Source organism: Amphiura filiformis, chromosome 2 (genome assembly GCF_039555335.1).
Source record: "Amphiura filiformis chromosome 2, Afil_fr2py, whole genome shotgun sequence".
NCBI lineage: Eukaryota > Metazoa > Echinodermata > Ophiuroidea > Amphilepidida > Amphiuridae > Amphiura > Amphiura filiformis.
This window is the reverse complement of record NC_092629.1, coordinates 88,365,140-88,382,463: the sequence shown is the minus strand read 5'-3', so window position 1 is coordinate 88,382,463 and position 17,324 is coordinate 88,365,140.

Sequence of the window (17,324 nt, the reverse complement as noted above, 5' to 3'; positions counted from 1 at the left end):
TGATATCAGGTAGTTTATCAATGTTCACATCTACTGATATCAGGTAGTTTATCAATGTGCACATCTACTACTATCAGGTAGTTGATCAATGTTCACATCTACTGATATCAGGTAGTTTATCAATGTGCATATCTACTACTGATATCAGGTAGTGTGCACATCTACTACTGATATCAGGTAGTTTTTCAATGTGCACATCTACTGATATCGGGTAGTTTATCAATGTTCACATCTACTACTGATATCAGGTAGTTTATCAATGTGCACATCTACTACTGATATCAGGTAGTGTATCAATGTGCACATCTACTACTGATATCAGGTAGTTGATCAATGTTCACATCTACTGATATCAGGTAGTTTATCAATGTGCACATCTACTACTGATATCAGGTAGTGTGCACATCTACTACTGATATCAGGTAGTTTTTCAATGTGCACATCTACTGATATCGGGTAGTTTATCAATGTGCACATCTACTACTGATGTCAGGTAGTTTATCAATGTTCACATCTACTACTGATATCAGGTAGTTTATCAATGTTCACATCTACTACTGATATCAGGTAGTTTATCAATGTGCACATCTACTGATATCAGGTAGTTTATCAATGTGCACATCTACTACTGATATCAGGTAGTTTATCAATGTTCACATCTACTGTTATCAGGTAGTTTATCAATGTTCACATCTACTATTGATATCAGGTAGTTTATCAATGTTCACATCTACTAGTGATATCAGGTAGTTTATCAATGTGCACATCTACTGATATAAGGTAGTTTATCAATGTGCACATCTACTGATATCAGGTAGTTTATCAATGTGCACATCTACTGATATCAAGGTAGTTTATCAATGTTCACATCTACTACTGATATCAGGTAGTTTATCAATGTGCACATCTACTGATATCAAGGTGGTTTATCAATGTTCATATCTACTCATATCAGGTAGTTTATCAATGTGCACATCTACTGATATAAGGTAGTTTATCAATGTTCACAGCTACTGATATCAGGTAGTTTATCAATGTGCACATCTACTGATATCAGGTAGTTTATCAATGTGCACATCTACTATTGATATCAGGTAGTTTATCAGTGTTCACATCTACTGATATCAGGTAGTTTATCAATGTGCACATCTACTGATATCAGGTAGTTTATCAATGTGCACATCTACTACTGTTATCAGGTAGTTTATCAATGTGCACATCTACTACTGATATCAGGTAGTTTATCAATGTGCACATCTACTATTGATGTCGGGTAGTTTATCAATGTGCACATCTACTACTGATATCAGGTAGTTTATCAATGTTCACATCTACTACTGATATCAGGTAGTTTATCAATGTGCACATCTACTATTGATGTCAGGTAGTTTATCAATGTTCACATCTACTACTGATATCAGGTAGTTTATCAATGTGCACATCTACTATTGATGTCAGGTAGTTTATCAATGTTCACATCTACTACTGATATCAGGTAGTTTATCAATGTGCACATCTACTACTGATATCAGGTAGTTTATCAATGTGCACATCTACTATTGATGTCAGGTAGTTTATCAATGTGCACATCTACTACTAATATCAGGTAGTTTATCAATGTTCACATCTACTACTGATATCAGGTAGTTTATCAATGTTCACATCTACTACTGTTATCAGGTAGTTTATCAATGTGCACATCTACTATTGATGTCAGGTAGTTTATCAATGTGCACATCTACTATTGATGTCAGGTAGTTTATCAATGTGCACATCTACTGATATCAGGTAGTTTATCAATGTTCACATCTATTGATGTCAGGTAGTTTATCAATGTGCACATCTACTGATATCAGGTAGTTTATCAATGTGCACATCTACTATTGATGTCAGGTAGTTTATCAATGTGCACATCTACTACTGATATCAGGTAGTTTATCAATGTTCACATCTACTACTGATATCAGGTAGTTTATCAATATGCACATCTACTGATATCAGGTAGTTTATCAATGTTCACATCTACTACTGATATCAGGTAGTTTATCAATGTGCACATCTACTATTGATGTCAGGTAGTTTATCAATGTTCACATCTACTACTGATATCAGGTAGTTTATCAATGTGCACATCTACTACTGATATCAGGTAGTTTATCAATGTGCACATCTACTATTGATGTCAGGTAGTTTATCAATGTGCACATCTACTACTGATATCAGGTAGTTTATCAATGTTCACATCTACTACTGATATCAGGTAGTTTATCAATGTTCACATCTACTACTGTTATCAGGTAGTTTATCAATGTGCACATCTACTACTGATATCAGGTAGTTTATCAATGTGCACATCTACTATTGATGTCAGGTAGTTTATCAATGTGCACATCTACTACTGATATCAGGTAGTTTATCAATGTGCACATCTACTACTGATATCAGGTAGTTTATCAATGTGCACATCTACTATTGATGTCAGGTAGTTTATCAATGTGCACATCTACTATTGATGTCAGGTAGTTTATCAATGTTCACATCTACTATTGATGTCAGGTAGTTTATCAATGTGCACATCTACTGATATCAGGTAGTTTATCAATGTGCACATCTACTATTGATGTCAGGTAGTTTATCAATGTGCACATCTACTACTGATATCAGGTAGTTTATCAATGTTCACATCTACTACTGATATCAGGTAGTTTATCAATGTGCACATCTACTATTGATGTCAGGTAGTTTATCAGTATGCACATCTACTACTGATATCAGGTAGTGTGCACATCTACTACTGATATCAGGTAGTTTTTCAATGTGCACATCTACTGATATCGGGTAGTTTATCAATGTTCACATCTACTACTGATATCAGGTAGTTTATCAATGTGCACATCTACTACTGATATCAGGTAGTGTATCAATGTGCACATCTACTACTGATATCAGGTAGTTGATCAATGTTCACATCTACTGATATCAGGTAGTTTATCAATGTGCACATCTACTACTGATATCAGGTAGTGTGCACATCTACTACTGATATCAGGTAGTTTTTCAATGTGCACATCTACTGATATCGGGTAGTTTATCAATGTGCACATCTACTACTGATGTCAGGTAGTTTATCAATGTTCACATCTACTACTGATATCAGGTAGTTTATCAATGTTCACATCTACTACTGATATCAGGTAGTTTATCAATGTGCACATCTACTGATATCAGGTAGTTTATCAATGTGCACATCTACTACTGATATCAGGTAGTTTATCAATGTTCACATCTACTGTTATCAGGTAGTTTATCAATGTTCACATCTACTATTGATATCAGGTAGTTTATCAATGTTCACATCTACTAGTGATATCAGGTAGTTTATCAATGTGCACATCTACTGATATAAGGTAGTTTATCAATGTGCACATCTACTGATATCAGGTAGTTTATCAATGTGCACATCTACTGATATCAAGGTAGTTTATCAATGTTCACATCTACTGATATCAGGTAGTTTATCAATGTGCACATCTACTGATATCAAGGTGGTTTATCAATGTTCATATCTACTGATATCAGGTAGTTTATCAATGTGCACATCTACTGATATAAGGTAGTTTATCAATGTTCACAGCTACTGATATCAGGTAGTTTATCAATGTGCACATCTACTGATATCAGGTAGTTTATCAATGTGCACATCTACTATTGATATCAGGTAGTTTATCAGTGTTCACATCTACTGATATCAGGTAGTTTATCAATGTGCACATCTACTGATATCAGGTAGTTTATCAATGTGCACATCTACTACTGTTATCAGGTAGTTTATCAATGTGCACATCTACTACTGATATCAGGTAGTTTATCAATGTGCACATCTACTATTGATGTCGGGTAGTTTATCAATGTGCACATCTACTACTGATATCAGGTAGTTTATCAATGTTCACATCTACTACTGATATCAGGTAGTTTATCAATGTGCACATCTACTATTGATGTCAGGTAGTTTATCAATGTTCACATCTACTACTGATATCAGGTAGTTTATCAATGTGCACATCTACTATTGATGTCAGGTAGTTTATCAATGTTCACATCTACTACTGATATCAGGTAGTTTATCAATGTGCACATCTACTACTGATATCAGGTAGTTTATCAATGTGCACATCTACTATTGATGTCAGGTAGTTTATCAATGTGCACATCTACTACTAATATCAGGTAGTTTATCAATGTTCACATCTACTACTGATATCAGGTAGTTTATCAATGTTCACATCTACTACTGTTATCAGGTAGTTTATCAATGTGCACATCTACTATTGATGTCATGTAGTTTATCAATGTGCACATCTACTATTGATGTCAGGTAGTTTATCAATGTTCACATCTATTGATGTCAGGTAGTTTATCAATGTGCACATCTACTGATATAAGGTAGTTTATCAATGTTCACAGCTACTGATATCAGGTAGTTTATCAATGTGCACATCTACTGATATCAGGTAGTTTATCAATGTGCACATCTACTATTGATATCAGGTAGTTTATCAGTGTTCACATCTACTGATATCAGGTAGTTTATCAATGTGCACATCTACTGATATCAGGTAGTTTATCAATGTGCACATCTACTACTGTTATCAGGTAGTTTATCAATGTGCACATCTACTACTGATATCAGGTAGTTTATCAATGTGCACATCTACTATTGATGTCGGGTAGTTTATCAATGTGCACATCTACTACTGATATCAGGTAGTTTATCAATGTTCACATCTACTACTGATATCAGGTAGTTTATCAATGTGCACATCTACTATTGATGTCAGGTAGTTTATCAATGTTCACATCTACTACTGATATCAGGTAGTTTATCAATGTGCACATCTACTATTGATGTCAGGTAGTTTATCAATGTTCACATCTACTACTGATATCAGGTAGTTTATCAATGTGCACATCTACTACTGATATCAGGTAGTTTATCAATGTGCACATCTACTATTGATGTCAGGTAGTTTATCAATGTGCACATCTACTACTAATATCAGGTAGTTTATCAATGTTCACATCTACTACTGATATCAGGTAGTTTATCAATGTTCACATCTACTACTGTTATCAGGTAGTTTATCAATGTGCACATCTACTATTGATGTCAGGTAGTTTATCAATGTGCACATCTACTATTGATGTCAGGTAGTTTATCAATGTGCACATCTACTGATATCAGGTAGTTTATCAATGTTCACATCTATTGATGTCAGGTAGTTTATCAATGTGCACATCTACTGATATCAGGTAGTTTATCAATGTGCACATCTACTATTGATGTCAGGTAGTTTATCAATGTGCACATCTACTACTGATATCAGGTAGTTTATCAATGTTCACATCTACTACTGATATCAGGTAGTTTATCAATATGCACATCTACTGATATCAGGTAGTTTATCAATGTTCACATCTACTACTGATATCAGGTAGTTTATCAATGTGCACATCTACTATTGATGTCAGGTAGTTTATCAATGTTCACATCTACTACTGATATCAGGTAGTTTATCAATGTGCACATCTACTACTGATATCAGGTAGTTTATCAATGTGCACATCTACTATTGATGTCAGGTAGTTTATCAATGTGCACATCTACTACTGATATCAGGTAGTTTATCAATGTTCACATCTACTACTGATATCAGGTAGTTTATCAATGTTCACATCTACTACTGTTATCAGGTAGTTTATCAATGTGCACATCTACTACTGATATCAGGTAGTTTATCAATGTGCACATCTACTATTGATGTCAGGTAGTTTATCAATGTGCACATCTACTACTGATATCAGGTAGTTTATCAATGTGCACATCTACTACTGATATCAGGTAGTTTATCAATGTGCACATCTACTATTGATGTCAGGTAGTTTATCAATGTGCACATCTACTATTGATGTCAGGTAGTTTATCAATGTTCACATCTACTATTGATGTCAGGTAGTTTATCAATGTGCACATCTACTGATATCAGGTAGTTTATCAATGTGCACATCTACTATTGATGTCAGGTAGTTTATCAATGTGCACATCTACTACTGATATCAGGTAGTTTATCAATGTTCACATCTACTACTGATATCAGGTAGTTTATCAATGTGCACATCTACTATTGATGTCAGGTAGTTTATCAGTATGCACATCTACTACTGATATCAGGTAGTGTGCACATCTACTACTGATATCAGGTAGTTTTTCAATGTGCACATCTACTGATATCGGGTAGTTTATCAATGTTCACATCTACTACTGATATCAGGTAGTTTATCAATGTGCACATCTACTACTGATATCAGGTAGTGTATCAATGTGCACATCTACTACTGATATCAGGTAGTTGATCAATGTTCACATCTACTGATATCAGGTAGTTTATCAATGTGCACATCTACTACTGATATCAGGTAGTGTGCACATCTACTACTGATATCAGGTAGTTTTTCAATGTGCACATCTACTGATATCGGGTAGTTTATCAATGTGCACATCTACTACTGATGTCAGGTAGTTTATCAATGTTCACATCTACTACTGATATCAGGTAGTTTATCAATGTTCACATCTACTACTGATATCAGGTAGTTTATCAATGTGCACATCTACTGATATCAGGTAGTTTATCAATGTGCACATCTACTACTGATATCAGGTAGTTTATCAATGTTCACATCTACTGTTATCAGGTAGTTTATCAATGTTCACATCTACTATTGATATCAGGTAGTTTATCAATGTTCACATCTACTAGTGATATCAGGTAGTTTATCAATGTGCACATCTACTGATATAAGGTAGTTTATCAATGTGCACATCTACTGATATCAGGTAGTTTATCAATGTGCACATCTACTGATATCAAGGTAGTTTATCAATGTTCACATCTACTGATATCAGGTAGTTTATCAATGTGCACATCTACTGATATCAAGGTGGTTTATCAATGTTCATATCTACTGATATCAGGTAGTTTATCAATGTGCACATCTACTGATATAAGGTAGTTTATCAATGTTCACAGCTACTGATATCAGGTAGTTTATCAATGTGCACATCTACTGATATCAGGTAGTTTATCAATGTGCACATCTACTATTGATATCAGGTAGTTTATCAGTGTTCACATCTACTGATATCAGGTAGTTTATCAATGTGCACATCTACTGATATCAGGTAGTTTATCAATGTGCACATCTACTACTGTTATCAGGTAGTTTATCAATGTGCACATCTACTACTGATATCAGGTAGTTTATCAATGTGCACATCTACTATTGATGTCGGGTAGTTTATCAATGTGCACATCTACTACTGATATCAGGTAGTTTATCAATGTTCACATCTACTACTGATATCAGGTAGTTTATCAATGTGCACATCTACTATTGATGTCAGGTAGTTTATCAATGTTCACATCTACTACTGATATCAGGTAGTTTATCAATGTGCACATCTACTATTGATGTCAGGTAGTTTATCAATGTTCACATCTACTACTGATATCAGGTAGTTTATCAATGTGCACATCTACTACTGATATCAGGTAGTTTATCAATGTGCACATCTACTATTGATGTCAGGTAGTTTATCAATGTGCACATCTACTACTAATATCAGGTAGTTTATCAATGTTCACATCTACTACTGATATCAGGTAGTTTATCAATGTTCACATCTACTACTGTTATCAGGTAGTTTATCAATGTGCACATCTACTATTGATGTCATGTAGTTTATCAATGTGCACATCTACTATTGATGTCAGGTAGTTTATCAATGTTCACATCTATTGATGTCAGGTAGTTTATCAATGTGCACATCTACTGATATCAGGTAGTTTATCAATGTGCACATCTACTATTGATGTCAGGTAGTTTATCAATGTGCACATCTACTACTGATATCAGGTAGTTTATCAATGTTCACATCTACTACTGATATCAGGTAGTTTATCAATATGCACATCTACTGATATCAGGTAGTTTATCAATGTTCACATCTACTACTGATATCAGGTAGTTTATCAATGTGCACATCTACTATTGATGTCAGGTAGTTTATCAATGTTCACATCTACTACTGATATCAGGTAGTTTATCAATGTGCACATCTACTACTGATATCAGGTAGTTTATCAATGTGCACATCTACTATTGATGTCAGGTAGTTTATCAATGTGCACATCTACTACTGATATCAGGTAGTTTATCAATGTTCACATCTACTACTGATATCAGGTAGTTTATCAATGTTCACATCTACTACTGTTATCAGGTAGTTTATCAATGTGCACATCTACTACTGATATCAGGTAGTTTATCAATGTGCACATCTACTATTGATGTCAAGTAGTTTATCAATGTGCACATCTACTACTGATATCAGGTAGTTTATCAATGTGCACATCTACTACTGATATCAGGTAGTTTATCAATGTGCACATCTACTATTGATGTCAGGTAGTTTATCAATGTGCACATCTACTATTGATGTCAGGTAGTTTATCAATGTTCACATCTACTATTGATGTCAGGTAGTTTATCAATGTGCACATCTACTGATATCAGGTAGTTTATCAATGTGCACATCTACTATTGATGTCAGGTAGTTTATCAATGTGCACATCTACTACTGATATCAGGTAGTTTATCAATGTTCACATCTACTACTGATATCAGGTAGTTTATCAATGTGCACATCTACTATTGATGTCAGGTAGTTTATCAGTATGCACATCTACTACTGATATCAGGTAGTTTATCAATGTTCACATCTACTACTGATATCAGGTAGTTTATCAATGTGCACATCTACTGCAACATCAGGGAGTTTATAAATGCTCACATCTACTATTGATATATGGTAGTTTATCAAAGTTCACATCTTCTGTTGATTTAAGGTAGTTTAACAATGCTCGTATCTATACTGCTGATATCAGGTAGTTTATCAATGTGCACATCTACAACTGATATCAGGTAGTTTATCAATGTGCACATCTACTACTGATATCAGGTAGTGTATCAATGTGCTCATCTACTACTGATATCAGGTAGTTTATCAATGTTCATACTTATTGCTGCTTGATGTTTTATGAACCCATTTATCTGGACCATTATTCCTGGATAGTGAATGCTGTACACTCCCCAATTCTGACTTATTACGAACACGTTTTGTGCCTGCCAGGGAGTGTGCAGCATACCAGTGGCGTACCGTGGCCGCCCCAACCCCGGGGGGCTGAAGAAAATTCAATTTTGCCGCACCTTCCTCAACAGCACGAAAAGGTTGACCCAATTTTTTTCTCTGTCGTTTGAAAAAGTGAAGAGCCAAAAAAAAAAAAAAAAAGGGGGTTTCAGGCGCTAGCGCCCTAAAAGCAGCACATTTTCATGTACAGCCTGTCTCAAAAAAAATTGTGCAAGTGAAAAGCGCCCTCTTTGGCGATTAGAATATACCGTTGTGACATGATGCTTACATCAACGTCAGGGGCACAGTCTTAGCTCTCAAATACCGTTTGTTCTGTTCAATTTGCTCTTTTTAATCTCGAGATATGTTTAGTTAAGAACGAAAGGGTGAAATCACAATTGTGCCACTTTTACTAGAGAATAGGGCTGACATATACATGTAAATCAATGATAGCTGATGTGTTGATGCGTCTAATGCACTCCCCCCTTCGGGGCTCGTGCATTAGACGCAAAAACACCAGCGCGCGTGCATTATTTTGTCTCAAATTTCATGACCTTGTCAAAGTTCATTAACCCATAAGTGTGTAATATTTGTTTGTCTTTTAACATGTATTGAATGACATAAAGAACAGTATTTACCATGGTAAAATCATTGACATGCACATGTATTTAATTTTACAGCAGAATGTGAAATATTTATTTATCGTTTAATTTGTCGTAGATGGAAAAAGAGAATCATTACACCTTTATCATGATAAAACATTAAAAACAATTTTGTATTCTTGTGTAATTGATGCATTCTTTTGATTTCTCTTGATAAACTTGATGCTATGATTGCTATCATTGATTTACATGACTTTGTACAGCCCCTTCCCTAGTAAAAGTGGCACAATTGTGATTTTACCCTTTCGTTGTTAAGTAAGCATATCTCGAGATTAAAACAAGCAAATTTAACAGACTAAACGGCATTTGAGAGCTAAGACTATGTCCTTGACGTCGATATAAGCATTATGTCACAAAGGTATTTTCTAATTGCCACAGAGGGCGCTTTTCACTTGCACAATTTTTTTTGAGACAGGCTGTATAGTACCATTTTTTCTAAAATTTTTATGCTTTATCAAATTTTTCCGCCCTTTTTTATTTACTAATTCCTTTTTGCCGCCCCCTTCGTTTTTGCCCGTGCCTTCTTTGCCGCCCCTTCGGTTTTGTCGCCCCCTACATTGCCCCCGGGGGGCTGGCGCCCCAAAGCCCCCCGAAATACGCGCATGCATACACTATCCAGGATTAATGGTCCAGATTAATGGGTTCAAATATTTCAGTTTGGGTGTATCCCCCACCCCCTATCTAAAACCAAGGTTGGTCGAAGAGAAATAAACAGTAGTATTGGTACAGCAATCTGAAGTGCAAATTGAACCTGAAAAATTCTGTGTGAACCAAATTAATGCAAGGAAGTATTAAGATTAATTATGAAAAATCCCCATCAAACTAAAAGTGGTTCAAGTTATGGTTTACGGTATTTTGGATTAGGATTAGGGATCATAGGGTTATGCAAGGGTTAGAGTCCGAAGTTTTATTAGGGTTAGGATTTGGGCTTAGGTGAAGGTTGGGGTAAGGATTAGGATTCACAATATTTGTATTTGGTTTCCAGACTAATAACACGTCGGACTATCGACATGTATAATATACTGCGCCAAGAAAGTATCCTTACACTTGAAAAATTAATCACAATTTCAAAACTATACCATATTGGGGTAAATTTTCCAGAAGCAAAGTTACAAGCATTTGATTAGACGAAGGTCCAGTTTTAAAAGTGACACACCGGCCTATTCAAAACTCCACGGACTAGACATTTGGTTTGAGAGTGGTAATTGGCTAATTTGTGTGCGCCTTTAATTTAAAACCCCGGTTTAAAACAAAAGGAACAAAAGAAAACTGAAACAAAAGAGCTGACAAATAACATTGCGGGCATGCAAGTTATGAAAAGTACAAAGAAGTAAAAAACTGAAATAAATACTGCTTTAAATAAAGTTTCATTGAAGAAACTGTGTATAATCTCTTTATTGCGCTTGTTGGAATCTTTTTGCGCCTTGTATAGGCCAATTTGTCACAGTTAAGACGGGACCTTCGTCTATTCAATTGCTTGTAACTTTACTTCTGGAGGTCACATTGGAGTCAATGTGGTGTCATAATGTGCAAGATTAGTTAGTGCATCTATTACAAAAACAAATTTATTCCAATATGGTTCAGGTTTGAAATTATGATTATTTTTCCAAGTGTAAGGATACTTTCTTGGCGCAGTATATAAGCTGTATAGTTAAAATAAATAAATTATAGTTTGTAAGTAAATACATTTCCAGATGCTTTTGTATTTTGCCTTGCATGAAATTACATATTATTGTTATAATTTTATCTTTGTCGTCAGAGAATTAGAACTTGCATACTTCAAATACAATTTGATTACTTTTGAGTAGATCAGTCTTTGTTTATAATCTAAAACAGATGGATATTGAGTATACTCATCCATGCAATTTGATGTCTGCTGTGCTTTCTTTTCCCACAAAAATACTGCGCAAACGTTGCTATCTGATTTATTTATTTATTTATTTACTTATTTACAACATGTTTACCCAGGGTAGCCCGATTCAGCCGAAGCTGGTCTAGCACGGGGCCCTGCAAAATACATAAAAGGAATATAATTATAAAGAATTACAAAGAATATAATTATACAATTTACAACTCAAGCCGTTATTAAAAGATACATTAAAAGAATATAAATCTGAAGAAAATACATTTGTACAGTTTGCAATAATTATTAAAACTCACATGCCATTATTAAATGAACATTGATCCATAAAAAAAAACATCATATAAAACCCATAATAACTCAGTAACATATATATTTCAAGATGTTATTTACATTATACACTATTTAATTAAAACTGGTGAAAATATATTTTTTTGTAGTACCGTTTAAAAGTTTGCACATTGATTGAGTTTCTAATATCATTTTCAATTTTGTTCCATAATTTTACACCACTGTAACTGAACGATGATTTAAAACATTGTAAGTCATATCCATGTATTGAAGGTGGCAAAGCCAACTGACCAGCAGCAGCCTGTCGTGTGTTAACATTGTGAGTTGTACATACATGGTTAAACATTTTTGCAAGATAATGTGGCGCCAGGCCATTAAGAGATTTATAAACCATTAGTGCTTTAAAATAATCATTACGAATGTGAAGTCGTTCCCAACCAAGAATTCTAAACATGAAATCAGATGAAGTTAAGTTGCTCACGCTCAAAATCACTCTTGCACAGCGTTTATGAAGAACATTAAGTTTGGAACTGTAAATCTTTAAAACGACCATACCACGAGATATTGCAATAATCAAATATAGGCTGAACAAACGATTTAAAAATAACATTTAATGTATCAATTTCAAGGAAAGGTTTCAGGCGTCTTAATAGCCCAATCTTACAGAAAACCTTTTGAATAATACTATTAACTTGATCATGCCATTTTAACTGATCATCAATAACAACACCTAGGCATTTTGCCTTTCTTACTCTTTCAAGCTGTTTACCATTAACAAATACAGAAAAATCTTTCTCATTAACATTCCTTAACTTACTCGCAGTTCCAATCAACATAACATTTGTCTTATCAGAGTTCAAAAACAATTTATTAACATTCAACCAATTCATTATTGAATCAAGATCAGAAGACAATTTAGCAGATATATCTTGGGGGTCTTTACCACTGACGGAGAGTGTTGTGTCGTCAGCATACATAGATATTTGACCATGGGAAATCACTTTGTTCATACTGTTGATAAATATAAGGAAAAACAATGGACCTAGTATACTGCCCTGGGGGACACCTGTTGAAACAGGGCGTGAGTTTGACATAGTATCTTTAAAACACACTCTCTGGGTGCGGCACGATAAATATGAACTGAACCACTCATGTGCAGTGGCAGAAGCACCCAAATTTTTAAGTTTACTGAGCAATATGTCGTGATTGACGGTGTCGAATGCTTTGCGCAAGTCTATAAACGAAACACCAATCATTTTACCAGAATTTAGTTGCTATCTGATTCCTTAATAATAAAAGAAATTAAAAAGATGCAATTTTCTAACGTTCCATTGTTCCAAGTTTCCAAATAATGTAGGGCCCAACATTTCAGAAAATTAAGGGGAAATCGTTTGTTTACCTGGATGAGTATACTCAATATCCATCTGTTTTAGATTATAAACAAAGACTGATCTACTCAAAAGTAACCAAAATGTCACCAATTTAAAAAAACAAATCAAAATTATTTGATATCATTACGACATTCCTCATATTCAGGAATGTCGTAATGATATCAAATAATTTTGATTTGTTTTTTTAAATTGGTGACATAATACAAATTTTATGGAAAATTATTAAAAATATATATTTATGGGTATATTCGGTGGTGTCAAATTACATTAAGGTTACTATTGGTCAACTTTACATTAAGGTTACTGTCGGTTAATGTTACATTAAAATTAATCTTGCCCCATAGTTTACCCCAGCCCAGTGGATGTTAGATGATATTTTGGCTACCCGTGACGTGTAGCTGTTTACTTCAGTGGTTCCTCTGAACAAATAGATATATCATTACAGCAAAAGTTGCAAGAGATAGCATTGACGGGTGTGTCAATAGCGAAGCCTTAGCTGAATAGACAATTCTATCATTTAGTGGCTGGGTTGGACGAAAATTATCCACCAAGTTGCGATTTCTGTCCCCCTCTGCATATTCGTATACGGAGCGAAATACGTCGATCTGTGGAAGAAACAATCAATTGGGAAACACTTAGAAATTGTACTATAGAGGGTGTGCAGCATTTTAGGTTAAAGTTCATTGGATTGGATACGGGTTGTGTATACGTGTGTGACATTTTGATGCAGGTTTGAAATTGAATAAATGAATGTTTTTATGTGAACATTTCAATCTCATTAACAGCCGGTTTACTTTAGGGGATATATACATGTATATGTGATATGGGAAATACCTTATGACATACCGTAGTGTATTAACGATTACATCGTGAGGTCAAGGGTCATTTAATTGAGATCAACTTATCTACGGCTGAAAACGTACAATTCACAGTTTTGCTAATTTTAGCTCATTTTGACACCGAATTCGGTCGAGTGAGCCTAACAATAGCTTTCTGAGTGATAGCAAACTTTAAAAAAAAGTGAGCAAGATTGAAACTTCCATTGTCCATATACAAGTAGATTTTTAAAAGTATGCCACACGCATTTCTGTAAATAGAAAATGAACCTGACTTCTTAACGACACTGAATCCGAAGTCATTATAGAATCCTCTATAACCACAGACAGTGACGGATGTATTATCATTATCAGTTGATACACTTTGTAGTTTGCATTTTACAACAACCATGACAACTGCCGTTAAGTATTATGTTAGCTGATAGGATTGTGATGCCATTACGCCACACAATTTTTCTTCATTTTCAAGTGGTTCCTTGTTGTTCTTTAGTATTATGTCTATAACGTACTAAAAGGATGTATCCGACATAGAAACAAAAAGGTTGGTATGTGTCTTATCTGGAACGGCTTCACTATGTATGTTAACTCAAATTCGGCATTTTGGTGGGGCATTACATGGCGACTTGTTCTTTGGTTTTGATGCTCAGTGCACTCTGATGCCGATTGGCACTGTTATTATAAAGCACAGAGCGCACGTTACAAGGAAACATACAAAATCAATCAAGCAAATATAAAAAGCAGCAAATAAAACAAAACATATTATACAAAAACAGCAATATTAAGCTGGATAAAGATGAGTCTTGGGGATGCGCTTAAACCCAGCTACTGACTCCACCTCTCTGCCCTCTAAGAGCGAGGAACCCAAAGGCGAGTGATGATGAGCATGGTATAGCAGATGAGGAGCGAAGCCGAGATCGGAGACCAAGCTCAACACAACAGATGAATTAAATCAAACAGGTAACCTGGAGCTTGGCGTAATTGCTATCCAGGGGCTTTCCCGCTATAGGTGTAAGCTTGGTACTTCCCCTTTTCAGGTAAAGACTTAGTTGGCATACTTTAATGCTACGGACTCATGGCAAAAGAACGTATAAAAATAGGAACGTCGAATAACTAAAGTTTTATCCACCCATCTAGAACAATATATACCCGGGCACATTTGAACTGCCCCCGTTAATGCCGCATCAGCGTTTGTCTTAATTTAGTATCTAGAATATTAGACATTGTGATTCATGGCAGTGTACATGGAGACAATCGGAAATCAGGGGAAACCCCGCGAAAGATGGACAATAAAACACCGTGATATCTATCTCAGTTTAGCATGTTGTGAGACTCATTCCCGGGGCATCTGCTATAAGGTTTCAACAACACATGATACATGATAAAAAATCGGTATTAAAAAGTAAAGATGCTGTTTCATAGCAATTGTCAGCCTGCTTGCTTTCTTTGCTGTTTCTTTTGACATTGGAAAATATTTTAAATGCACATTTGTGTTCGTTGGCATAATAGGGTGTCATTAATGGAGTGAGAAACAGAGTAACCATCACAATACATGTTTGTTTGTTTGTTTGTTTGTTTGTTTGTTTGCTTCTCGGGGACACTCAATATAAATAACATACTGGTATGCTCCCCGCAAGACCCGTTTTTGGACCGCATAGCTCCGAAAGGTCCTTGAATTTTACCAAAACAGAGCACTAAAAGACCCTTGATTTTGAACATTAATTTTTAGCTCTTAAAGACCCCTAAATTTTAATTGCTCATTTCTCGCCTTTTTTGAGGCAATTATCAACATTACAACCGAGTGACAAACTTTAATCATGGAAGAAAGAGATGAGAAGGAACCACAACGACTTCGATCGGCCAAGTTTTAATCAGCTTATCTATTGACGCATGAAAAGAAAAGCTATCAATGGTACTTACTTTCATGTATGATCCATTTACCGCGATCGATGCTTGGCAAAATCATTACTGGAAAAAATTTATAACAAACCCATCCACGAACAAACAAACGCTAACCAGAAGTAAGATTATGGAATTTCACTGATGCTCTGAACATGCATAGTAGCTTTGTTTTGGGATCTACAGTCAAACTGTTTTCTTGATCGTGTTGTGTAGAAAATGTCCTATAAAACATCGAAAAGGTAAACAAAATCGGCCGTTTTTTTGCTGAGTTTCATCTTTAGCAAATAAGGTAAGATTTTGGTGACTTTTTCGATGAAAAATAGATGTAAAATGTTCTTAAATAATGCACAATGTTCCGGTTGAGTCCGGTACATAAAACCTGTTTAATTTAATAGTTTATATGTGTATAATCGTAACTAGCTAACTCGTTTCAGTGCCAAAGACTGCCAACTCTGAGAAAAAAGTCATCAAAGTTCGGAAAAATTGGGCAAAATGGAAGAAAAGATGTAGGCCATCAATGACCGATGATCACGTCACCAGAGAAAATCCTATAGGGTGCTTGCACGGAAGGTCATTAGTTCAAATCATCCTTCACACACGCTTCAGAAGACATGCAAATACATGGAATACAATACCAATCACCTATTTAACGCGGGGTATTGATCAAAGTAAATCCTCATGAATAACAATGTCAATTAAATGTCGGTAAAGGGAGTGGACAAAGTGAATGCGTTCGTTGTGGTTCCTTCTTATCTCTTTCTTCCATGCTTTAATGAGCTATCACATCATCACCCAATTTGCATCTCGCCGTGATTTAATAGTGTATTTATAATGCAAATAACCACTTTCCTTGCTCCACAGTATAATGGAAACTAACCCTTTGTTATGCTAAATAGCTTTCCCAATCTTACGTGCTGAAGGCAACACTCGTCATACCTCAGTAAACATCAAAAGAGGAGCTGGCTGTTTTCTGTCTATGGTCATTTCTAGCGTATATATTTCTGTGTATAATATTTGTGTATTTCCCAAATGCCAAAATATGGGCATTATGACCAATATTTGTGAACATTGACCTGTGTAGTGGTCATACGTTGCTCGCTCAACCATAACAGTATGACCGTCGCTAATAGCGAC